Source organism: Felis catus, chromosome D3, assembly GCF_018350175.1.
Source record: "Felis catus isolate Fca126 chromosome D3, F.catus_Fca126_mat1.0, whole genome shotgun sequence".
In the NCBI taxonomy this organism is placed as follows: Eukaryota; Metazoa; Chordata; class Mammalia; order Carnivora; family Felidae; genus Felis; species Felis catus.
In genome coordinates, this window is record NC_058379.1 from 87455529 (window position 1) to 87483412 (window position 27884).

Below are 27884 nucleotides of genomic sequence, written 5' to 3' on the forward strand. Positions count from 1 at the left end.
GAAGGCAAAATGCGATGCCCTTTTCTGAAGATTTTTTTTTTGAAATACGGCAGATATCTTACACTACGAATGACCTAAAATACCATAAAAATGAAGCAGCTTACTATTGAACAAATAAAGTTTAACCCTAACAGTAAATATGTTTGTCGGTGTCTTTTTTTAATGTTTATTTATTTTTGAGACAGAGCATAAGTGGGAGAGGGGCAGAGAGAGAGGGAGACACAGAATCCAAAGCAGGCTCCAGGCTCCGAGCTGTCAGCACAGAGCCCCTTGGGGGGCTCGAACTCACGAACTGAGAGATCATGACCTGAGCTGAAGTCAGAGGCTTAACCAACTGAGCCACCCAGGCACCCCTTTTTGTATGTTTTAAAGTAGTTAAGTGTATGTCCAACTATAGCTTAATAAAAGCATTTATGAAGTTCAGAATGAGAGTGTTAATATAGGATTTTATTATTTTCAGGTGTTGTGGACACAGGTGAAGGCAGCCGCTAGACCCCATTGAGTCACACCCTCCTATAATCCCCTCTCCTTGGGTGTGGGTGGAACCAGTAACTGTTTTTAGCCAAAAGAATATGGCCAAGTTGACATGAAAGCCACTCCTGTGATTGTTATGTTATAGAAGACTCCATATTGTAGGTTTGAGCAAGAAATTCTCCTTCTAGCCTAGAAGACACAAATAGTTGTGTTGTAAGAGGCTCAGGGAGAGTTGCAGGTGGCTGCCTGCCTGGAGCTGAGAATGGCCTCAGCGGACAGTCATCGAGTACATGGGGTCTTCTGTCAGCCTCTAGGCAAGGAATCCTGTTGACCTCCTGAGTGAGCCTGGGAGCTTATCTTTCCCCAGTCAAGTCTCAAGATGAAAACACGAGCCAGCTGGCACCTCGACCTCAGCCTCGTGAGACCCTGAGTGGGTCTTAACCAAGTTAAGGCTTGCTGGGAACCCGTACCCGTAGCAAATGGAGCATAAGAGATGTGTGCTGTCAGAAGATCCTAAATTTTGTGGTAATTTTTTCACACAGAAATATAGAAGACAAGGAAAACCCAAAACGTGTATGTGTCTTGGTAATAAGAATTTTTCTTGTTTCTTTGAAAATGGTTGAGTCTCCTGACCTCAGAATAATAGCATTTCAAAAACTATGATCTTTCACTGCAAAAGCCCTGTTCCCAGCTTAAAATCTTTGGTGCCCTCTTTCTGAGGACCTGTTTCACTAACTTTGTGTTGGTTTCGTTATTTTCAAAGCCCCAGACTCCTATTGTTCTATTCTTCCATCTCCTTTCTTGACTGTTCTCCCTTTTTTCTCCACCTTCTCACTCTTTTTGGCCTTCTATGCTCCCTGTCTTTTCCTCCTCCCCTTTCTCCTCCTCCTCCTTCCTCTTCTTCCCCTTCCTTCTCTTCCTCCTCTTCCCCTTTCTCCTTCTCCCCCTTCCACTTCCTCCCCCTCCCCTTCCTCCTCTTCCCCTTCCTTCTCTTCCTCCTCCCCCTTTCCTCCCCTTCCTCCTCCCCCTTTCCTCCCCTTCCTCCTCCTCCTCCTCCCCTTCCTTCTCTTCCTCCTCCCCTTCCTTCTCCTCCTCCTTCCCTTTCTCCTCCTCCTCCCCCTTTCCTCCCCTTCCTCCTCCTCCTCCTCCCCTTCCTTCTCCTCCTCCCCTTCCTTCTCCTCCTCCCCTTCCTTCTCCTCCTCCCCTTCCTTCTCCTCCTCCTCCCCTTCCTTCTCCTCCTCCTTCCCTTTCTCCTCCTCCTCCCCCTTCCTTCTCTTCCTCCCCCCTTCCTTCCCCTTCTTCCTCCTCCTCCCCCTTCCTTCTCCTTCTCCTTCCCTTTCTTCTCCTCCTCCTCCTAGTCCTGCTTCCCTTCCTTCTCCACCTCCTCCACCTATCTCATTATCTTCCTCACAAACTAGGTAAAGCCTTACATGGAAGTAATAGAAATAAATGGTTATTTGTTTTAAAATAGGTTATAGCTTATGGCCTGAGAGCTCTATAAAATGGTGAAGTGTGTATTACGCACAATTACATCAACCAAGACCCTAACAAAACAACTGGCTTATTAGCACATTTTCTTTTTATTTTTTATTTTTTATTTTTTTTATTAAAAAAAAATTTTTTTTTCAACATTTATTTACTTTTGGGACAGAGAGAGACAGAGCATGAACGGGGGAGGGGCAGAGAGAGAGGGAGACACAGAATCGGAAACAGGCTCCAGGCTCTGAGCCATCAGCCCAGAGCCTGATGTGGGGCTCGAACTCCCGGACTGCGAGATAGTGACCTGGCTGAAGTCGGACGCTTAACCGACTGCGCCACCCAGGCGCCCCTAGCACATTTTCAAAATATTTTTCCTCTGTATAAAGTATAGAATAAATAATAATTCTATTGATAATAATTGGAAATGTGATTAATAATTGAGATAAAAAATCTATTGAGTATTCAGCATTGAGACGATCTTTTGCCCAAAGCTATGATATGTACTCTTGCAAATAAAAATAGCTTTAAGCATATGTTTCTATATACATGTGAATAAATGGGTAAGTATATATGCGTATTCTGAAAGGTTTAGTAAGATACCTTTAGATTTGTAAACATGTACAGTGGCAAGGTCATTCCCATGGTTGGCCTCTAGTCAGAAATAAATGGATAGCACTGCAGTGTAAGGTTAGGGAGTGACAGGTCGCCTGTCAGGGGACATGAACAAGATGAGCAAGGTGATTCGTTGGAGATGATTAATCTGGTTATGATAAACCAGTTTTGTAGCCTTGAGTCCAGCGATTTATGAGGGAGCGGTGACTGAAAGAAAAGGTAGAGGTGGTTTGTTTAAAGCAGGATGAGAAAAAGGAAAACAAAGCCAAACACTCTTGGAGAAAGAAAATAGGTATTATTCCAATAAGATATGAATATGATAAGATCTATGAGGAGAAGTCATGCGATTTTGAAAGAACATGTCCTGGAGGCTCAGTTCATATGGTCTTACCATTAGGTAGGTATATTTTCTTAAAATAATCAGCCATCCTACTCCCATTCATTAGACAAAACAATATGTAAAAGTCTATAATCTATATGAAGAAATGCCGTGTTATCTCGGAAACTTCTAAGACATAAGGAGAATGCACTTCATGAAAAGATATGATTATTTAAATTTCTTGACCAATAACATTCTTTTAGAGTTGTCAAGTCACAGGGCACCTGGGTGGCTCAGTCAGTTGACTCTCTGACTTTGACTCGGGTCATGATCTCACGGCTCATGAGTTCAAGCCCCGCATCAGGCTCAGTGCTGTCAGCACAGAGCCTACTTGGGATCCTGTCTCCCTCTCTCTCTGCCCCTCCCCCTGCTCACACTTTCTCTCAAAAATAAATAAAACATAAGAAAAAAGAGTTGTCAAGTCACATCTACATGCAAGAACCCCCATACCTAATTTGTCATGTGTATTAAAATATCTGTATATATTTAACAGCCCATTCTTTTAAAAAATGACCTCATCTCCGAGTAACTTTAGACTTATAGAAGAATTGTAAAGATAGTTCAGAGAGTTTGTGTATATCCATCTTGCAACTTTGATTAATGTTATTTTAAATAACCATCACATGCATATCAAAATGAATTTAATAGGGTGCAACATCATTAACTAAACCACAGACTTGATTGTTTACCTCTAGGTCTTCCAAATATGTCCTTCTGATCCAAGGTTCACTTCAGGATACAACATTACATCTTTTTCAACATATGTCATTAGTCTTCTCTAAAATAAATTGGTTTCCTGGTCTTTCCTTGTGTTTTCATAGACTTTATACTTTTGAGAAGTATTTGTAGTACTTTTTAGCATTTGTCCTTCCACATGGGTTTGGCTGATGTTTTCTCATGGGTGGGCTGGGGTTTTGAAATATTTTTTTGGAAAAATTCCGAAGGCGTTCTTATTCTATCAAGAAGTACAAGATAACTTCCCTTGTTATGGTTAACATCATGATCGCTTCATTAAGGGGGGATCTGTCAGATTTCTCCACTGTAAAGTTAGTATTTCTCATTTTCCATACTCTATTAAAATTCAGTCGCTAAACTCAGGACATGGTGAAAAGAAATTACTCCTAGAGAAAGGAGTATCAGGAATTTGTAGACATATGTACCACAGTAATTAAATATTTGGTGGGAGATAATGTTGATGATTTACAAATATGCACTTTTTCCTTTGCCTACTAACCGTGGTACTTGCCTACAGCAACTATTACTTTACTATTCTAGCGGTCATTTCTATTTTCCTTCTTCCTCTTACATTTATTATTTGAACTCTTCTGAAAGGGAGATTTGTCCCTTATCTCCCACTTTTCTCTTTTTTAAGCTTATTTATTTATTTTTGAGAGAGAGTGCAAGTGTGAGTGGCAGAGGGGCATAGAGAGAGGGAGAGAGAATTCTAAGCAGGCTCCACACTGTTAGAGCAGAGTGGGATGTGGGGCTCAGACTCACGAACTGTGAGATCATGACCTGGGTTGAAGTCGATAGTTGGCTGCTTAACGCACTGAGCCACCCAGGTGTCCCTCTCCCATTTGTTTCTTAATTCTATTTTTTATACAACTATGGGCTCATGGATGTTTAGATTATTGTCGACCTCAAAGGGCCATGGACCTGGGGCGGCAAAGGAACTGAGAAAAACTGATGACACTGTAGCGAGGCACAGGGGACCCCAAGCCAACAGCCCGAGGTACCGACGTTTATTGTACATCTTCTTATATATGTTTTCAGGAAAAACAGATCAGCAATGATTAACAACAGAAGCTTAGCAAAGCACGTCAACTATGTACATCTGATTCCGCTATTGTACGAATCTTGTGTACCAGAGCAGTCTTGCAGATACGTATGTTCCTATAAGAATCTTTAAGATAGAAGCAAAGACAAAGAAGGGAGTGAATGCACTGAGCTATATACAGCTGGCTTCCTTTAAGCAAAACATCCCTGTCTGCCTACTAAAGAACAGACCACATTTGCCAAGGGCAATTCACTCAAGCCCTTTCAGGTTATTTTTCACCTTACGATCTCAAGTTTTCTCAGAGATCTTGGGGCCTGAGTGAATATGCACGTATGGTCATTGTGGTCTGTTTCCCACAGTTCCTCCTGTCTTTTTTCAAAGCGGCAGCTGCAGTAAGCATCTTATGATGAAAGCTCTGTGCATTCAGTTGCCTTCTGAGGGTACAGTATCCTATGAGGAAGACAACGTGTTAAAACAGCCAAAAAGAAGCCACCAAGGCAATGTGTGATGCTTTGCCACCACCCTCGGGGATCCGGTCCTTCTAGGGTGTGAGCGATATCAGGAGCTAGTTGCCCATATTGGGTTTGGGGAAGAGAATCCTTAAACGTATCGAAAATTTCCTGTCTCTGACTATAATCCTAAGCTGTTCTTATTTATTTCGTGGCTCAAATTATTCAGCTTTGGCCGTTGGGAGTCCTTTCAGCTTCCAGCTTGGGAAGAATTAGTTTTAATTTAATACATTGTGATAGAAAATGATGTTGGCTGATTCTAATATTTAACAATATGAAAGTATACTTTTGCAATAAAAGTGCTTTTACTGATGGAATATCTTAAGGTGGAACCAAAATATTTGTACCTAAGAGATAACGTCCTACACCCAAGTTTATTTGAATAGCCATGACTTATACATGGGCCTTTAGGTGACAGTTGGGGTAACAAAAACAGTGACAGTGAAGGAGAATAGTAAAACCGGGATGTACCTATGTACTGTTGTGCTTCACGTATGTGACAATAGCAAGTTTTTATTTGTGCACCGCACCGAGTTTTGAAAATAAGTTAAAAACATAATCTAAACATGGATTTTTTTCATGATAGTCTTCTTAGGCTAATGTAATAGTATACTCTGTAAGCCCTATTCTTCAAGAAGTTAAAGTAGTTGAGTGGATCAGTGATTTAACACATAGAGTATGTTTGACTATCTTTTACAAAACAACCAGAGAAGGGCATCTGGGTGGCTCAGTCCATTAAGCGTCTGACTTCAGCTCAGGTCATGATCTCACGGCTTGTGGGTTCGAGCCCCGCATGGGGCTCTGTGCTGACAGCTCGGAGCCTGGAGCCGGCTTCAGATTCTCTGTCTCCCTCTCTCTCTGCCCCTCCCCTGCTTGCACTCTGTCTCTCTTGCAAAAATAAACATTAAAAAAATTTTTTTTTAAAGAATCAAGGGGTGCCTGGGTGGATCAGTTGGTTGAGCATTTGACCTTGGCTCAGGTCATGATCTTCTGGTTCACAGGTTGGTGTCCTGCATCAGGCTCTATGCCCACAGCTCAGAGCCTGGAGCCTGCTTCAGATTCTGTGTCTCCCTCTTTCTCAGCCCCTCCCCCACTCATGCTCTTTCTCCCTCAACAATAAATAAACATTAAAAATAAAATAAAAACCAACCAGAGAACATAGGAGGCAACTTTTTTCAAGCTTACAGTCAGGTGAATTTGCAAGGGTAACTGCCAACAATTCAGAGACTGCTTTTTTGTCTAGTTTTTCAATTTTAGAGCACAGTCCAGCTTTCAGTTTTTAATTTAGTCTTTAAAAGCTCGCTTAGGCATAGAAGATATGGATTTAATTACTTCCTTATGTTGTAAATTTGAAAATACTTTCCTAATCCCAGAGAATGTATGAACAGTATTTCAGTTCTCTTAACTAAAACGAAACTAATGTTGGAAAAACTATAACACCAACTCTAAGTATTTGATTACATGTGTATTGTTTTAGAAGGCTAAAAATTTTAAATACAAATAAAGATAAAAAACAATTACATTAAGTTCTAGGTGTAAATGGCATATCAGAATCCATAAGATTTGCCTTTTTTTTTCTATTTTTTAATTTATTTTTGAGGGAGAGAGCATTATCATGTTGTACATTACATCCCCATAACTTATTTTATAACTGGAAGTTTGTACTTCATGTTCCTCTTCAACCATACTCCCAGCACCTTCCCTTGGGGCAACTACCAGTCTGTATCTGTGAGTTTTGTTTTGTGTTCGTTTTTAGATTCTACATATAATGAAATTATGCATTATTTACCTTTCCCCATCTGACTTATTTCTCCTAGTATAATAATCTCAAGGTCCGTCCATGTTGTTGCAAATGATTCATTCTTTTTATGACTAATATTCCATTATGTGTATGTATATGTCTCACATTTTTATTCTTTCATCTGTTGATAGTTACATAGACACTTTGTTTCTGTGTCCTGTAAATAATGCTTCAGTAAACATAGGAGGGCAGGTATCCTTTTGAATTAGTGTTTTTATTTTCGTCAGATAATTACCCAAAAATGGAATTGGGGATCATGTAGTAGTTCTATTTTTAATTTTTTTTTGGGGGGGGAGGGGGCATCATACTGCTTTCTATAGAGATTGCACCAATTTACATCTCCACCAATAGTGCTTAAGGGTGTGCTTTTCTCCACATCCTTGCCAACACTTGTTAGTTCTTACCTTTCTGATGCTAGCCATTCTGACTGGTGTGAGGGGCTAATTTGCATTTTAATTTGCATTTTTCTAATAATCAGTGGTGTTAAAGATCTTTCCATGTGCCTGTTGGCCATCTGTTTGTCTTCTTTGGAAAAATGTCTATTTAAATTCTCTGCCCATTTTTAAAATTTTATTTATATATATTTTTAAAGTTTTTTTCATTCCAGTAAACACACAATGTTATATTAACTTCAGGTGTACAATGTAGTGAGTTCACAATTCTATACATTACTTGGTGCTCCTCATGATGTGTACTCTTTAATCTCCATTACCTGTTGCATCCATACCCCCACCCGTCTACCTTTTGGTAACCATCAGACTGCTCTCTATAGTTCAGAGTGTGTTTCTTGGTTCATCTCTCTCTTTTACTCCCCCTTTGTTCATTTGTTTCTCAGATTCCACATATGAGTAAAGTCCTATGGTATTTGTCTTTCTCTGACTGATTTTGCTTAGCGTTATACTCTCTAGCTCCATCTATGTTGTTGTAAATGGCAAGATTTCTTGCTTTTTTATAATATTCCAGTGTGTGTGTGTGTGTGTGTGTGTGTGTGTGTATGGTGTTGAGAATCTTTTCATGTGTCTGTTGGCCATCTATATGTCTTCTTGGAGACATGTGTCTCCAAGACATGTGTCTTTCTTGGAGAAATATGCATTTATATCTTCTGCCTATTTTTGATTGGATGACTTGGGTGTTTTTTGTTTTTGTTTTTGTTTTTATTTTTTGCTATTGAGTTGTATAAGTTCTTTATGTATTTTGGACACTAACCTGTTATTGGATATGTCACTTGCAAATATCTTCTCCCATTCAGTAAATTGTCTTTTAGTTTTGTTGATTTTTTTTCTTTGCTGTGAAGAAGCTTTTTATTTTGATGTAGTCCCAATAGTTATTTTTGCTTGTGTTTCCCTTGCCTCAGAAGACATATCTAAAAATATATTGCTACAGCTGGTGTCAGAGTAATTATTGCTTATACTCTCTTTAGGGACTTTTATGGTTTCATATATGACATTTAGGTTTTTAATCCATTTTATCAAATCCATTCATCAAAAATCCATTATTTTTGTGTACGGTGTAAGAAAGTGATTCTTTTTTTTTTTTTTTTTTTTTTTTTTTTTTTTGCATGTGGCACGTAGTCCAGTTTTCCCAGCGTGATTTGTTGAAGAGACTCACTTTTTCCCATCACATACTTTTGCTTCCTTTGTGAGAGATTGATTGACCATATATGTGGGTTGATTTCTGGGCTTTCTATTTGGTCCCACTGATTTATGTGTCTATTTTTGTGCCGATGCCACACTGTTTTGATTACTACAGCTTTGTAATGTAACTTGAAGTCTGAAATTCTGATACCTCCAGTTTTGTTTTTCTTTTTCAAGGTTGCTTGGGCTATTCATGGTCTTTTGTGGTTCCATATAAATTTTAGGAGTATTTGTTCTAGTTCTTTGAAAATTCTGCTGTCGTTTTGATAGGGCTTGCATTAAATCTGTAGATTGCTTCAGGTAGTAGAGACATTTTAACAGTATTTGTTCTTCCAATTCACGAGCATGGAATGTCTTTCCATTTCTTTGTGTCATATTCACTTTATTTCATCAATGTTTTATAGTTAGCAGAGGATAGGTCGTTCACCTCTTTGGTTAAGTTTATTCCTAGGTATTTTATTGTTTTTATTGCAATTGTAAATGGGATTGTTTTCTTAATTTCTCTTTATGCTATTTCATTATTAGTGTATAGAAATGGAACAGATTTCTCTATGCTGATTTTGTATCATGTGACTTCACTGCATTCACTGGTCAGTTCTAGTAGGTCTCCTGGGGGTGTCTTGAATGTTTTCTACATAGAGTATCATGTCATCTGCAAATAGTGAAAGTTTTACTTCTTCTTTACCAATTTAGATACCTTTTATTTCTTTCTGTTACCCGATTGCTGTGGCTAGGACTTCCATTATGATGTTGAACAAAAGCAGTGAGAGTGGGCATCCTTGTCTTGTTCCTGACCTTAGAGGAAAATCTTCCCATTTTTCCTCATTGAATATGATGTTTGCTGCAGTTCTTTCATATAAAGGCTTTATTAAGTTGAGGTATGTTCCCTCTAATCCTAATTTGTTAAGGGTTTTCCCCATGAATGGAAGTTGTACTTTGTGAAATGCTTTTTCTGCATCTATTGAAATGATAATATGTTTTTTTCTTTCTCCTATTGATATATGTTGATTGATTTGCATATATTGAACCACTCTTACATCCTAGCAATAAATCCCACTTGATAGTGGTGAACAGTTTTTTAATGTATTGTTTGATTTGGTTTGTTAGTATTTTGTTGAGGATTTTCGCATCTGTGTTCATCAGAAATATTGGCCTGTTTTTTGTGGTATCTTTATCTGGCTTTGGTAACAGGATAATGCTGGCCTCATGAATGAATCTGGAAGTTTTTATTTTCCTAATTTTTGGAATAGTTTGAGAAGAATAGGTATTAATTCTTCTTTAAATATTTGGTAGAGTTTGCCTATGAAGACATTTGGTCCTGGAATTTTGTTTGTTGGAAATTTTTTGATTACTGATTCAATTTCTTAGCTGGTAATTAATCTCAAATTTTCTGTTTCTTCTTCAGTTTTGATAGGTTACGTGTTTCTAAGAATTTATCCATTTCTTCTACGTTGTCCAATTTGTTGGCATAAAAATTTCATATTGTCTTACTATTGTTTGTATTTCTGTGATGTGGGTTCTTAATTTTTCTCTTTCATTTGTGACTTTGTTTGAGTTCTTTCTCTCTTTCTCTCTCTCTCTCTTTTGTGGGTCTGGCTAAAGCTTTATGAATTTTGTTAATATTTACAAAGAACCAGATCCTGGTTTCATTTATTTTATTATATATTTTTTTAGTTTCTGTATCATTTATTTCTGCTTTAAACTATTATTTCTCTCCTTCTGCATTTTGGGGTTTTGTTTGCTCTTAATTTTGTAGTCTCTGTCCATTAAATTTTTTTTTTTAATGCTTATTTTTTGAGAGAGAGAAAGAGAGAGAATGAGTTGGGGAGGAACAGAGAGAGAGAGAGAGAGGGAGACACAGAATCCAAAGCAGGCTCTAGGCTCTGAGCTATCAGCACAGAGCCTGACACAGGGCTCGAACTCATGAGCTGTGAGATTATGATCCAAGCTGAAGTCGGACGCTCAACCCATGGAGCCATCCGGGCATCCCTTTATCACCTCTTTTTTATCCATTTATCAGTTGATGGACATTTGGGCTATTTCCATATTTTCTCTCTTGTGATAATGCTGCTATGAACATTGAGGCATGCTATCCCTTTGAATCAGTATTCTAGTATCCTGTGGGGAGATAGCAAGTAGTGCAATTGGTGGATTGTAGGATAGGTCTATTTTAACTGATTTCTTGATTTCCTTTTCTGATAGTTTGTTTTAATGTATAAAAATGCAACAGAGGCATCAGGATTCTGGAGCACTGCTCCTTTGGTTAAAGTGTTAGGAGAAAAGGAAGGACTGGGGAACCCCCTGGAAAGTAAATACTTTGGTATCTTCCTAGAAACCACTGGCCAACACTAATCAGACTCCCTGTGAGTCAGGAGGTGATTATAACACTGTATGTTGAAAGGAGTTGAGAAGTGGCTGTGGGAGGTGTCTCTATTGCAATATGAGAAGGAATGTTCAAAAGATGAGAGTTTTGCCAAGAATTCTTCCTCAATACCTTAAGTTAATTAAAATATATGAGTGGAACAAATAGAATGGCTGGTTTGCCAAATTTCTTATCCCATATAAGAATGGCAAGAATATTACATTTCTGTCATGTGCTTTTATTTTTTAATTGGCGAGACGTGGCCATCAAAGTGGCCTTGTTTGAGTTCAGAACTTCCAAATGTAAATACTTGAAAATTCAGAGAAATTATAAACATATTTGAAATTAAGGCCAATTATTTGAAATAAAAAACAAATATCTTACATGCATACCCAGCATGAGTTCAACTAAGAATTACACAAAACAATAGTAATAATCAGACTGAGTCCTTCAGGAAGAAATACTGTGTGTGTAACCAAAAAGTTTCTGTGGTGCTAATTAAGGGAAAAAAAAGAAAAAACTTCATAAAATAATTATGAAGTTCAGGAAATTTATGTTCTTTCTTCTCACATAGGAGGATAGTTATTTTATCCTAGTTGATACACAGGGTGCATTTTTTATTTTATTTTATTTTATTTTATTTTATTTTATTTTATTTTATTTTATTTTATTATTTTTTTTAATTTTTTTTTTCAACGTTTATTTATTTTTGGGACAGAGAGAGACAGAGCATGAACAGGGGAGGGGCAGAGAGAGAGGGAGACACAGAATCGGAAACAGGCTCCAGGCTCTGAGCCATCAGCCCAGAGCCCGACGCGGGGCTCGAACTCCCGGACCTCGAGATCGTGACCTGGCTGAAGTCGGACGCTTAACTGACTGCGCCACCCAGGCGCCCCCAGGGTGCATTTTTTAAACTTATTCTTCACATCCACTGAAATATGATTTATACTCAATAAATAATTTTAATATAATAACTTTAACTTGTACAAAAATACATAAATTTTATCTTAAGCATTCTGTTTTGTGAATTTTGATGAATATATATACCATTTAGCCTCCACTTCAGTGAAGATATACAGCATTTCTTTTCCATAAGCACTTTTTGTTTTCATTTTATGTTTGGTTCATGATCTATTTTTGGTTCATGATCTATTTATAAAAACCTGAAATAATTAAGCTAAAACCCATTCATAGTACATGTCTAATGTGGGTCCCTACTCATTGCTCTCTTACTCAGACATCCAGACCAGCAAAGATTCCCATATCTCTCCATGCTGCCATTTCAAGAGAAGCTGTTAGGCTTTACCAACACAGGGGAAGGGAACATGCAGATTAATACACTTAATGACTCTTAAGTACTTCCAACTAGAAGTGATAGTTTCAAGTTTCATTAGCTAAGGGAAGCCACATGGCCATTCCTACCTTTAAAGTTGAGGGGAAATATACATATATATATACATATATATATATATATATATATATATATATACACACACACACACACACACACATATATATACACATATATGTATATATGTCTATACATATGTGTGTGTGTGTGTGTGTGTGTGTGTGTGTGTGTGTATATATATATATATATATTTGGTCTCTTTCTGACATTGTGTAAGTTTAAGGTGTCTAGTGTAATGATTTGATATTTGTAAATACTATGAAAGGACTACCACAAGAAGGCTAGTTAACACTTCTATTACCTCAGAGTTACACATTTTTTATTTTTGCCGTCTTAGTAACTTGCAAACATACAATACCATGTTGCTGACTATAGTCACCATGCTGTATGTCACATCCCCATAATTTATTCGTCTGAAAATATAATCTTAAGTGTCACAAGGATAGGAGAGCTGGCAAATTCCCTGAATACTAACAATATTTACCCCAGATACCTCAACATAATGCTAAATATTTAACCTAATTCAGATCTTAATAGATGTAAGTAGTTATGTCAAACATTGACAATCATCAGTGTCTTGCTATACGTTACAGAAGATATGCCGTAAGAACTGTGAAATTGTCATAAAAATGAGAAGTGATTTTAAAAATCTCTGTGAAATAAAAAAAATTGGTTATTTGATGGGAAATATTCCTCTGGTTTTGAGATGTTTATTCCAATTGTTAATAGTAGGAAGAAGAAACACGCGGTAATGACACTGTGGGTCTGGTATTTAACAAAAGAACTGCACTATTGATATTTGACTTTTATTTCTTGAAATGTGCTGTTCATTCAGGTAACCTGCAAATCATTTCATTTTCTATTTTGTTTGTTTTCAATCAAGTAAAATATTACATGATTGATAATATATTTAAAAGCCACCCATGTACAAATAGGAAAACCAATTCTCAGTTAAATAATGTAAAAAATGTAACTGACATTTAAATAATCCAGTGAAGATTTCTGGATATATGGTAGCATTTATAAATAAGACCAACTACATTTCCTTTTCTTAGGAAATAAAATAAATGATAACTGCATAAATAACCTTGAAAACCTCTGTTCTTGTTTAAATGCTGAAAGAATAGGGTATTTGAACAGAATAATTAATGTATTTTGGGAAAAAGGATTTGTACATTTTACTTTCTTGTAAGGTAGAGTAAAATGTTTTTCCCCCCTGTCTATTAAATAAGATATATTCTCCTTGTCAAGAAAAAATCTCTTGACTCTTTCATTTTTATGTGATTTTAATCATTAATTCTAAGAAAACCAGTAAATTCTATTCCAGAATCCTTATGACAGCACTCACATAAAACTCAAAGGTACCTACATTATTTACATGAGATTAAGTACTTTAAAATTGAGAAGTTATTTCTACCAGTAAACTACCCACAGTGTTTTGGTAGTCATTTCACTTCTTTATGTTTGGGAATTTCAGTCTGTTCTCTCAAGGAATTAAAAATGTATTTTCTAAGTAAAAGCTGCTGTATTTTTCTGCTACTCGGCACTTTCAAGTTCAGGGCCCAATTATATTTTGGGTCCCCTGTGATGGTGACTGCTGCAGCCCTGGAGCTGTCAGGATGAGTAAGTCACACACGTCCTGCCATCAGGGACCGAGCCGATAGTGTGTCAAAAATGGTGGGATAGAGAGAGAACCTGACTGACACAGAGCGTCCTCCTACTCTCATGAGCTCTAATAGTTGCCCAGAAAGATCTGGGGACATTTTACTTCTGGATCATCTGTTTCTCATTTATAAGAAGGAATATACAATCATGCCTTCCCATATCTACTAATTTGGAGAAAACTAATCTTGATGAAAAAGGCATATTCATTTATTTTATAATTCATAAAGACCTGTAGCTGTTACTTGCTTACATTGTTTTCAGACTGGATTAACAAGGAGACTCATAGATCCTATTAATATTAGTTCACAGGCATAGATATAAATTTAAATGAATTTGTGGATAATATTATGAAGCATTGTGAGCAATAAATGACTTTATCGTAATCACTGCTAATCATGTAAAAAACCGTAATGAAGACTAACCTAGCCTGATACATATTATTTACATGAAGACATAAATAGAGGTTTTTGATGTTAAAAAGCCCCCAAATAATAATTACGTTAAAACTAAAATTAACTTTTGCTAGTGGTCAAATCAAGTTAAAAAATTAGAAGAATAGAATGAGTAGATTAAAAATAAAAAGGAATGAAGACCAACCAGATTTTACACACTATTTATAGTGATCCAAATATTAGAGTAAAACAGCCAAATGTAGTGTTTATATGAAGTTGTCTACAAAATGAGTTCAGTGAAACCACACCCCGAGTTCGTTCTGAGTCCAAGGGCATGCCAGCTGCATACCCTGGAGTATATTTTTTGCCCTCCTCACATCCTACTTTATCATCTGAAATATGAAAATAATAAGAACAGCAGTATGTACTGAATGGGGTGGTTCGAAGAATGGAGGAAGATACGTTATTTAAAATCTCTAATATATTGCTAACTCATAGAGACATTTCAATAATTTTAAACTGTTACTGCTAATAGTAATGATAGTGACAGTGTGGAGAGACTATTAATACCCCAAGAAGATGCAGAAGCTACTCAACCAATAGGATTCAGAAAACTAGGAATCAGCATACAATTTTGACAAGATTATCTCACTTCATTCATTCATTCATTCATTTATTTATTTATTTATTTATTTATTTATTTATGGCTGTTTTTTTTAATTTTTTTCAATATATGAAGTTTATTGTCAAATTTGTATCCATACAACACCCAGTGCTCATCCAAAAAGGTGCCCTCCTCAAAACCCATCACCCACCCTCCCCTCCCTCCTACCCCCCATCAACCCTCAGTTTGTTCTCAGTTTTTAAGAGTCTCTTATGCTTTGGCTGTCTTCCGCTCTAACCTCTAAGATTATCTCACTTCTTAACCCTATGACTCAGTGTTCTGGAAGGATCTTATAAAACAGGATTTGCTAATACTGGTTATTAATTACTCACATTCCAAGATCAACCATTGTCAAGTAGCTATCTGCCTCACTTCAATTTATTCAGAAAACGGACAGCATACAGCAATGTCCAATCAAGCTTCCTGAGCCATCTAAAACAAGCCTAAAAACAGAGGCTCGTGGGAGCATTTTATTATTTATACCAGGAAAAAAAGCAAATGGCCCCCCTTCCCTCCCTTCCCCCATCCCTGTTTCTCTCCCTCCTCCTCATGTTCCTCCCTTCCTTCCTTCCTTCCTTCCTTCCTTCCTTCCTTCCTTCCTTCCTTCCTTCCTTCCTTCCTTCTCTTTCTTTCATGCCCAGAGCTGGCCGATCTCAATAGTAAATATAAAATATGAATTGTGTATTTAGGAGTGTGTGTGGGCTGTGCAGGCATGCACACATGTGTTTGTCCCTCTGGAAGAATGTTTCATAATATTCAATGATACATTGTCTCAAAACTTTTTCTGAAAATATCTTACTCTTAATATTTGAGTTAGTCAATGGAAGTTATTCCTGTTAAGCTGTTAAATAGAATTCTTAAATATGCTTTCCACCCTTAAGGCATTTCTGAATCAAGGGTAAGCTTTACCAGGGTAAAGGGTTATGTGAATCAACATTAATTATAAAAATTAATAAATGTTTGTTAGGATAGATATCATGCAAGGAGATATTCTTTGTATTCCTTAGTAACCACAGTTTTTTTTTTCCTCTTATTATTTTAAATTTGGTCATTACCTGGAATTTCAAAAGAGCAAATTAAATGATGTAAGGTTGTTAGCCATTATAGGAAAGGTCATATACTAATAAGGGATGTGGTTCTTTTAAAATACAGATTTAGGTAAATAAGCTAAGTATAAATGGATAATTAGGATCAATGAAAATAAAAACTTCATTTTCATAAAGACTTTAATGTCTTACTGAGATATATGTTAAATAATGCTAACAAAAATACAAAAAGGCTTATAGAAAATGATGTAACAGTTGTATCATTGCCTGTATATATATGTCATCTGCAGTTATAGAGTCCCACACTCTTCGCTCACTTATTAAAAATGGTCCAGGTATGCATTTACAAAATGTATTTTTATATTGGCTCATTAAAAAAATGTTTATTTTTGAGAGAGAGAGAGAGACAGAGCGTGAGCAGGGAGGGGGAGAGAGAGAGAGGGAGACACAGAATCTGAACCAGGCTCCAGGCTCTGAGCTGCCAACACAGGGCTTGAACTCGGGAACGGTGAGATCATGACCTGAGACAAAGTCAGATGCTCAACCGACTGAGCCACCGAGGTGCCCCTAAATTGACTAATTTTTTAGAATGTCATTTGCATATATGTTTGTTCCTCTATTGGTACTGTAGACTTCCCAAGGTCAAGAATCCTATCCCATAGTCTTTGGTCCACGTGTTTGTAGGTATTCACCCCACTCTCATTAAATTTTATCTTGAAGACTACTTCATAGAACAATAACCTGTGAAAATTTTTGGAATGTTAAACATTTTCCAAGATATTTAGTGGCCATCTTCCATATTTACTCCAGACGGTACTACCAAAGATACATTCTGCTGATTTTTGCTGACTTTAGGAGAGTCGGAGTAGTTTTCTTTCCAAAGTAAGAGCATCTTTCTTTGGGCATTTTGCATTGCTCAAATGTGACGGCACAATTTCCAGCGAGAGACTAAACTGGACTTTCAGTGACAGACCGCTGGCTGAGACCGGGACTCCGGTTACCTCGACGAAACTTCACATTTTGTTGCCCTGAAGATAATCTGGATCCAAAGTAACAACCTCCCTTGTCTGAATATTTGAATAGCTGGAGACACAAGTACCAGCCTACAACTTAATTATGGATTTAAAAATTGGCATTAATCTTTTCTCATTCCTGTATATATTCTCTTCTAATGCCACAAGTCACACTAAATTGCTCATTAAACTTCGAGCGATGCAATGGAATGCTTGCTACCATTTATAGGCAACGCTCTCCAAAGTACAATTAGAGGGAGTATTATGACATAGAACAATGGAGACAATTATTTCTGAAGTTTATTAATGCTAATTAGCATATGGCATCTAAGACAGCTGCTGATACTTCATTGCTAAATACTGAGGGACTAATTAGTGTTTGATGTTAATTAGCTGCTTCTGCGTGTGCTCTGCCCTTAGATGCATATGCACTGTCACCATCGGGCTATTAAAAGTCTGGCCTTGCACTCCGCAAGAACATGATGTGGCATTTAGGAGTTCTTTTTGAGTCTCCAGCACTCTTTTCTAATATATGTGCTCTTAATACATTCCACGGAAGCTTTAATAATTAGTTACTCCACTTTTCATTTAAAACATACTAATAAATCAGATGCTTAAGTGCTAAAGTGAACAACATCCTTTAACTGATTGTGTAATATTTTATGCCCTCTGATAAATGAATGACTTCAAATACTAGAAACTACTAGTATAAAAATACTTGGGCTTAATTTATTTAATAATCAAGCTTATTTTGTTTGTGTGTCAATTTACACTTATTAGTGATTAAATTTCATTAGTTTTTTAAATGTAGATTTATTTATTTTGAGAGAGAGAGAGAAGGAGAGAGAGAATCCCAAGTAGGCTCCTTATTTTCCGTGCAGAGCTGGATCTCATGTGAAATCATGACCTGAGCCGATATCAAGAGTCAGACACTTCACTGAGCCACCCAGGCATCCCTAGAATTCATTATTAAAGTATCAAATGGGTGCACTTTCCCCCATTAACCAATTCATTAACTTTTTTTGCTTTCTGATTCTTTTCCCTCCTTTAACAGAAGCAAAATACATTTTCTTTCTTTTGAAACCGGAGATAAAAATTTACCTAGAAAAAGTCATCTTTGAAGATCAAAGTTGAGGCTAAGCTAGTGATCTGGGAAGAGTTTTCATGTTAGTCTTAAAAACTTTCAAGGGTATGGGGTGCCTGGGTGTCTCAGTTGGTTAAGCTTATGATTCCGACTTCAGCTCAGGTTGTGATCTTATGGTAACTGAGTTTGAGCCCCGTGTTTGGCTCTCTGCTGTCAGTGCAGAGCCCGCTTCAAATTCTCTGTTTCCCTCTCTCTATGCCCCTCCCCTGCTCTCTCTCTCTCTCTCTCAAAAATAAACAAACATTAAGAAAAAAACAACTAGGGCACTGCTAGTTTATCTGGGGGTTTGTTGAGTCGGTGGGGGTGGAGGTGATTAATATTAACAATTTGCCCGGAAATTCCTGTGACAATCAGCTTCACTTCCATAAATGTTGAATAACTTTCTTCACATGGAAACGTCTTTGTAACTAGTAAATGAATTTAAGATTCAATTTAGAGTATGAAGCTGTGAATAATATCCCCAAAGATATATCATGGTTTGAAATTATTTTTTTTTAATTTGTTTAACATTTATTTATTATTGAGAGACAGAGACAGAGAATGAGCCTGGGAGGGGCAGACACAAGCAAGCTCCATGCTCTGAGCTGTTAGCACAGGGCCTGAGCAGGGCTCGAACTCACAAACTGCAATCTCATGACCTGAGCCGAAGTCGGAAGCTTAACCGACTGAGCCACCCAGGTGCCCCTCATGGTTTAAAATTCTAAAGCTAATTTCTGGCTTTAAAATCACATGGGTATAAGTATTTTTATGATGCTATAGGTGTTCATTTTGAATAATTATTGAGATTTAGAGTTAATAATTACCCAATACTTTTTACACATTACACCTTTTTAGATATTTGGTGCTTATACAATTGTCATGGATATATTATGGTTTATGGCAGTAAAAATAAAGGAATGGAACAAAGCTACCTACAGTGGAAATTATGCAATCACTTGTCAAAGTTAAAACCACAATATATTGAACATCTAATTGGCCAGACAACATGCAAAGGGAGGACAAAGAAAGAACAAATAGTGAAGGAAAATTATGTTGTAAATACATTGACTGTTTTATAATACCCACTATAGTTTTTTCTAGGTTGATTTCTCATAGGGTGTTTGAGCTTTGGAAAACAGGAATATACCCATAACAGAAGTTACCTTTTATTTTTTTCTCTTCCACCCTGTCTTCTTCAAGTTATTCTTCATCATCATCTTAATAGTTTTTATATTCCTTCTCAGTGAATAAACATTTTAAGAGATATTTCATGAGAGCGACCCAAGTGTCCATCGATAGATGAATGGATAAAGATATGGAAGTTTTGTGTGGGTGTCATGGAATGTTACTCAGCCATAAAAAAGAATTAAATCTCGCCATTTGGGTTAACACAGGTGGGTGTAGAGGGTACTATGCCAAGCAAAATAAGTCAGAGAAAAACAAACACCATATGATTTCACTTGTGGAGTCTAAAAAAAACAAAACAGACTCTTAAATACAGAGAACAAACAGGTGGTTGCCTGAGGGGAGGTGGGTGGGGAGAAAAATAGATAAAGGGGATTAAGAGGTACAAATTTCTGTTTATAAAATAAAAAGTCACAGAAATAAAAAGTACAGCATAGGAAATATAGTCAATAATATCGTAATGACGTATGGTGACAGATGGTGACTACACTCAATCCTGGTGAGCACTGAGTATTGTATAGACTTGTTGAATCAATAAGTTGTACCTTTGAAACTAGTACAATATTGTATGTTAGTTATACTTCAATAAAAGGAGATTGCAAGAGGTGAAAATGAAAGATATAAAACTTAAAAATAATTGACTACTTAAGAACTCTGAATATTGAAATACCAACCTGCATAAATATAATCGACATAGTACAGTAAAAAAAAAAAAAAATCCAACTTGACTGTTGGTATATTTGTGGCCTTGGCCTTCAGAGTCTCAGATCCTTATCTGTAAAATGAAAATTCTGTTCATCTAACAGACTATTTAAGAATATGTTTAAGAATATGTTTTCTGACTGCCCTGCTTCTAGGGACTCTTGTTTCAAGGGGGTCTGTGACTTCATAGCTGTGTGTTAATTTTTTCATCTATAAAACTATACTAATGGAAACAAAAGTTGGGGGCAAGTGTCAAAACTCCTATGCTTTACTTAAGGCAGCAATACCAATAATGCACCCATAACTCTGGTAGTGTCTCTCTCTCTATTCACTCTTTTCATCTCTTCCAATATTTGAGTAAGTCACGCCAAAATTAATTTCATGAAAGGCGCAAATCAGTGGTCTCATACCTGAATTCTCAGACCACTCATAAGACTTCATACTCCGGAATCTTAAATTAACTGTGATTTTGTTATCATTTAGGATGGAGGAATAGAAAAATTATCTTAAAATACCTACCTACAGGTAGGTACTCAAACTCCTCTGTAGTTCATAGGTAGATATAAACAGTGATAGAAAAGAACTACCCTTGATCCAACTGACTGATTTTTGAATAATTACCTTATAAGTCTTATTCGTCTTTACCAAGATGGCCTTAATGTTCTCATCTTCACTAAACTAGAGCATTTGCTGTAGAGAGCTTTTGGCTGCCAAGTGTCTGTCCCTTTTTGGTGTAAATCTCCCAGCCTCAGGTGAGTTTTGTAGCCCAGGATTGTCTTTCTCAAACACCTGGAAGCCATCCCTTTGAAATGCAATCTAGAAAGATAGCCCCCCTCTCTCTGATCTGGTCTTTCTGGAGGGCAGGAGCCCAACTTACCAATTATTGCAATTATTACAGTCACCATCAGTTGGCAAACCCAGAGGATCTAATCACATTTATCAATTCCTCCCTCCCTCAGTAATTTTCTCTTCACTCACCCTAGAGCTTAAATCTCTCCAGCCTTTTCTTTCAGTGGAGTTGAGTTTAATCTCTATTGCAATAGTCTTGAATAAAGTTTTCCTGGCTTGCTTAACTCTGTTCAGTGCAACTTTTTTTGACGCTCTCAAACATTGAATTTAGGGGCGCCTGGGTGGCGCAGTCGGTTGAGCGTCCGACTTCAGCCAGGTCACGATCTCGCGGTCCGGGAGTTCGAGCCCCGCGTCAGGCTCTGGGCTGATGGCTCAGAGCCTGGAGCCTGTTTCCGATTCTGTGTCTCCCTCTCTCTCTGCCCCTCCCCCGTTCATGCTCTGTCTCTCTCTGTCCCAAAAATAAATAAACGTTGAAAAAAAAAATTAAAAAAAAAAAACAACATTGAATTTAGATTAAAAATCTTGAAATTCTGATGAATAACAGTATTAGAGGCATCTTTATGGTATTTTGTATTTGAAAATTCTTTATTAATATTTCAAAATATAAAACGTAGGTCCATGCATTAAATATCCTTAACTTTGCAAAACAAACAAAAAAAGAGGTTCCACATCAATTTTAGTGTAAGAATCTACCAGACTTTAATATTAATGGTTTTCTATGACTTCGCTGTCTCCAGTGATAGTTTTGATGGTATTTGCCTTTTCTTAATATGTAATTACAAATGTAAATCCAAATTTTTATTTTGCTTTGCTAACCTGTCTTTGCTAGAGAAAAAAAAAAGTAGGTGATTTATTTTGAGTTACGATGCTATTTTTTGTGCCACATAGTCACATTCTGTTAACCAGCTTCTCCCTAAAATCTGTCCTAACCTTTGTATGGCACTATTATCCTTCTGACGATCCCCGAAGGTTATAGCAATTAGAACATTGTATGTCTTTGCAACTAAAACTCAGAAGGTCTATTTTAATCATTACTTTACCATAGATCAATAGCTCCCATTAAAATGATTCCCTTTTGTCTCTCTACTGACCCTGCTTTTGACTATACTTGCAGTGAGTTGCAAGTCAGATATTGCTAAAAATTATCTAATTATTTTCTTCCACTAAAACATCCAATTTAGCTAGGGGGAAAAATAAAGAACCTCACACATTTTTTTAAAGAGAAGAATTTGGCCTCTGCCTGCGTACAAGTAGATTAATGATTTTAATGAGGCAACATGCCCAGGATTGGTGTGAATAGAAGTAAATGGCAAGCAGCAACTTTCAGGATGCTATGATTCCTAATCACAGGCAGAGAGGTGGTGACCTGTGCTTTTGAACAACAAAAACAGCTTTTCCCTTTACTACTCTGTTGCTATTGAGGCTTTTCTTTTGTGTCCTTTCTCCACACAGAAATATATCTTTACAGCTGTATAGGAAGGGCAGATAAAATCTCGTGAATTTGGGGAGGAAGTCACTGATACCTCCGTGAGGCCTTCTAAGGCTATTTAAAGAACTGCTGAGAGGTGAATGGTTTCATCTGGGTCGTCACAGGGTATTAATCCTAAACTGGCTCATGTTTTTAACCATTAAATAATATATAATAATTCTCCTTGCATCTCCTTATGGCAAGTCAGTTCTAGAAAAATTACAAGTGAAACAAGGAAAGGCAAACGAAGGTGTATTTCAATATATACACTGACATATATTTGCAAAAAAAAAAAACCCTGACAGTCCTATTTCTACTATTGCTATATGAAATAATATCCCAGGATGACTCAGTCTCAAAATGAGTGGCTAATGCTGTCTTCCTGAACATTGAGCTTATTTTGAAGCATTAAATGATTAACCTAAGGTACATAATTGTATATTGGTACATATTTATATTGGTTATTATTTAACAACCTTTGCTTTTCTGAGCTTCTCCCATTTGTAGTTAAAAATTAAATATAATTTGAATTAAAAATAATCTGTGTAAAGTAATCCTTATGGCAAAGAGATATTTAGGGGTGGCAAATTCTGCTCCCCTACATGTTCATCTGTTGATGAACACTTGGACGCATCTCGTATCTTTGGCTCTTGTGAATAATGCCGCAGTGAACATGATTCATTACAGATACCTCTTCAAGATACTGAATGTGTGCCAAAATATATCAAAATGACCATAGGTGGTTTTTATCTTCTCTATATTTGTGTTTTCTCATGCCTATCTCTAATAAGAGTTAATATTTTGTATTTTTCTCATGAAGCATTTGATATAGTGAAGATCTCAGTCTTTGAAACCTGATTGCCTGGGTCCTGGTTTAGGAACTTCCTACTAAAGTACCCTATTTTAATATATTTAAATTTTCTGTATTTTAGTTTCTTCAATCATCTGTTACCTCTCTCTCTCTCTCGATCTGTCCACCTACCTACTTACTTAGCTATCATCTGTCTTCCTATTTGTCATCTACGTCTAGCACTATGGTGTTTTGATGTATTTTCTATTTGAATGAGGGAGGGGTCCCATTTAAGCATCATGAGTAGGTATGCAATTTACCTAGAGACCAGAAAATATACACGTGTTTCTAAATCTTTGTATTTTTTAGAATTTACTTTGAAGATTTTAGTCAGTTATTTTCAGTGTGGATATCAGCGTGCATATTAAGAAATCTAAATAGAAATATTTGGGAATGGAATTTGTGGAATTGTTAAGTTAAAAGACATTCATTTTCAAGTAGGTTAAAATAACTTGTGACAGACAACTGATCTCTCTGAAAACCTTTTGAAAATTGAGATAACATTAAATCTAATCTATTTAAGTCAATAGTGAGTAGAAGATACAATAAATAAAGAGTAGAATAGATAAAATTCTGAAGAGGAGACTTCAGAGGAGTTTTCTGATAATTTTTGCTGTTTTGATTTCTGGGTATATTTACTATTTCTGAGCTCAAGCTTGTAGAATCCAAGTTTGCTTGGACAGATGACCACTTCTGGAGAATGGAGAAAAAATAAGGAATCTTGGTGGTCTCCAAAGGCTAAACTAACATCAAACCAAAAAACCAGTGGTGTCAAGGGAATCAAAACACACCCAGTTACCCCTCAAAAGCTTCTGTGAAATGATGAAGTTATACCTGGTGGGAGGGGGGACTATACAGAATTTTCTAAGAAGTATAGGAGATTTTTCTGCCATCTCACAGTGCTAAGGAGACAAATATTAGAATTGGGATTATGCAGAGGGACCAAGATGAATAAATGTGGCTATTTATGAAAACCCAAAAAGTCCATCAGGAATAGCTTCCTGTAAGTTCAACTCCGTCCACCTGCTCATTCCCTGTGTTGATGATGTTCATCCCCATTCCATCTGTCCAGAAACAAAGATGAACCTTTAGATAAGTCTGATGCCATCTATAACCTCTACAAATTTTTATGTAACATATATAATTCAGTTGAAATTAAGAGGAATGCCAAGAAATAGGATCATATGATCAAAAACTGAGAGAAAACAACAAAACAGAAAATAAAATTGGCCTGGCAGATATTTGTAGTAATGGAGTAAGTGGAAAATTACTTTAAAATAACTCATCAGTTTCTTCAAAGGGAAGAACAAAAATGGGGGAAAATGAGAAAATGGGAAATTATTGAAATAATGATATTTGAGTTCTAAGACTGAAAGTACAATACCTGAAATGAAGTTCAACCTCAAGATGATACATCAGAAGAATCAGTGAACTTAAAATCAAATGAGTAGAAAATATTCAAATTTCATAATTATGAAGACAAAATGGAAAATATAGAAACAAGTCAAGAGGCACAGGAGACAACGTCTAAGATCTATTATACATGAAGGTGAAGAAGAAAGTGAAGAGGCAACATTATTTGAAGAAACAATGGCCAAGATGCTTTTAAAACTTGTGAAAGATCTCAACCCAGCACATTCAAGAACTTCTGTAAACCTCAGTGAAGATACATCATTTGGCAACCACACCTAAATGCGTCTTTCTAAAAATGCTAGATTCATAGACAAAGACAAAACGTGTAAATCGGCCAGAGAATGAGATCTAATGCCTTGAAAGTGTCAACATGTCAACGTCAGGAATGAAGCTGAGGGCATAAAAAACCAAACAACAACAATGGAAGGCAAAAGACCATTGAATACAGCTTTTAATGTGCTCAATGAAACTAATCACCAGCTTAGTATTCTACAACAATGAAGATAACCTTAAAAATTAAGGTTAAATTAGATCCTTCTTCTCTAGTTTTGGTCAAGATAGTCAAGATGGAGTAGACACATTTCTCCTTATTCCTGCTACTAAGTACAGCTAAGAATCCTGAATATTATGTATAAAATACACATGAGAATATTCTGAAAGACAAAGAGAAAGCAGACTGGCCAAGAACTTCAACATCTTCGACAATAAGTTCTTGGATTTTCTTTTGCTTATATATTCAGGACTGGATGCTTAAGAAGCTGCAACCGGGATATATTAATAGGCAGAAAGAAAAACAACCAAACAAACAAAAACCAAAATCAGTTAGTGTAATTAACAGTGTTAAAGAAAAAAAGATGAAATTCATATGATTAAGATGGAGAATAAACATTACAATACTCAATTTCTATTTATAATAAGAACAGAAAATTGGGACGAGAATAAAACATAATCTGATTTATCAGAGAAAAAAAAACTTTTCAGTTCATATTGTACTTAACGGTGCAACATCGTGCTGTTTTTTTTTGATATCCCCTGGTATTAGGAGCTCTCACAACTTTTTTTCCACATTGGACTGACGGTCTCAGACCGTAAAATGAGACACAAAATGGAAATCAAAGAGTATGAAGGAGAAAGTAAAACTCTATTGTCTGTAGTTGACATCACTGTATACTATAAAATCTATAAACTTAGTAAATTAACAAATTCAACAAAGCCAATTGCATATATGATAAAAATTATAAATATCTTCTACAAAAGCAAAATATCAAATAGAACACTCTAACAAAGATGTGCAATACTGTATACTGCCTTGAGAGAAATTGGACAGTGCCTCAATAAATAAAGTGATGCAGCGTATTTATAGGCTGAAAGAACACGTGCACCTACAGAGCCACACGCCTGATTCCTGCTAATCAACTTTGTTCTATCCCGTAGAAACTCTATCCTAGCTGCCACTTGGTATTGGCACCAAGTGCTTCTTGCTACCCATTTGTCCTGAGTAAAGTCTTTTTTTTTTCTTTTTTGAACACAGTTCTTAACCTCTGTTGGTCACTTAAATATTTGACGAAAGTCAACTCCAACGTCAGTAGAGAAAAAATCATACGCTACTCTTGATACACGGAGAACAGCATTGAGTAAATTCAACATTTACTCTTAACAAATCTGATGGCAAAATGCAAGCTTAAATGAGCTTCTCTAATTTGGTAAAGTGCACCTACAAAAAGCCTGTGGCAAATATCATTCTTAGTGATAAATGGCTAAAATCACTTGCCATTCTACCCAATCCAAGAATGAACGTTTTAATATTTTAAGAGTGTCCTGCTCAAGAAAATAAAGAATTCAAAAGTAACAAAAAGCATAAAGAGCAAAGACATGGAATAAAAATGATATCATTTTGTACATACAAAACCAAAGAACAAAAAAAAATCTTAAAATTATTAAGTGAATTTGTCACATGCATTAAATACATAGGAAATGAACAAAAAACCCATATTTCTATGCCATTTATAATAGTATTCCAAATCATTAAAGAGCTAGAAAAAATGTAATGAAATATGGGCAAAAAAAGCCATTTAAAACTACAAATACTGTTAAGAAAATCATAAAAAGACCCAGGATATGAAGGGAAATAACTCGCTCATGAATTTGAAAAGTCATTATATAAAGAAATATTTCTTTTCTAAAACCTTCACTATGTCTAAATGCAACCCAAGGAAAATCCTAGAAGGTAATTTTAGTGGAAGTGTACAAGTTGAATTCAAAAATTAAAACAGAGATACAAAGAGTCAAGGGAGTCTAAGGAAGAACAAAGGTGGAGGTTTACACCATGGCATGTTATGAGCTATATCAAAGCTATAATGATTAAGTCAATGTGATATTGGCTCAACATAAGTTCAGAAGCAGAAAGTTGTATGGTTACCTAATTTGTCACAGCATAGCACGGCATTGCAATATGGAAAGAGATGTCATTTCTATAAATGATTATGGGTCTTTTAGATCTTTGAAAAAAATAATTGGTTCCTGCATTATGCTATGTGGAAAAATAAATTCTAAATTGACCTTAGATGTAAATGGAAAAGTAAAACAACTAAGATATTGGTAGAAAGCATACCAGGATATATTTATGGTCTTTGGGTACACAGTGATATCTTAAAGGAAATACAAAATAATACCACGTAGGTAGGCATGCTATATTAGACTTCATTAGAATTAAGAACTTCTATTAATCAAAAGTGTAAAGGATGCCACAGATTGGGAGAAAATATTTGCTGTGTATCTGCTGTACTTGAATGTAGAATACACAAAGGATTTCTGAAAAACAGGAAAGAAAAAGGCAGATATAATTTGCACAAACATCACTTAACAAAATGTAATATTCAAGCATTCAGTGGTTATCAAAACAGTTGCTCAATATCTTTAAGCATCAGAGATCTGCAGTTTAAAACAACTTACCTGGGGTGCCTGGGTGGCTCAGTTGGTTAAGCATTGGACTTCAGCTTAGGTCATGATCTCACGGTTCATGGGTTCAAGCCCCACATTGGGCTCTGTGCTGACAAAGAGCCCGGAGCCTGTTTCA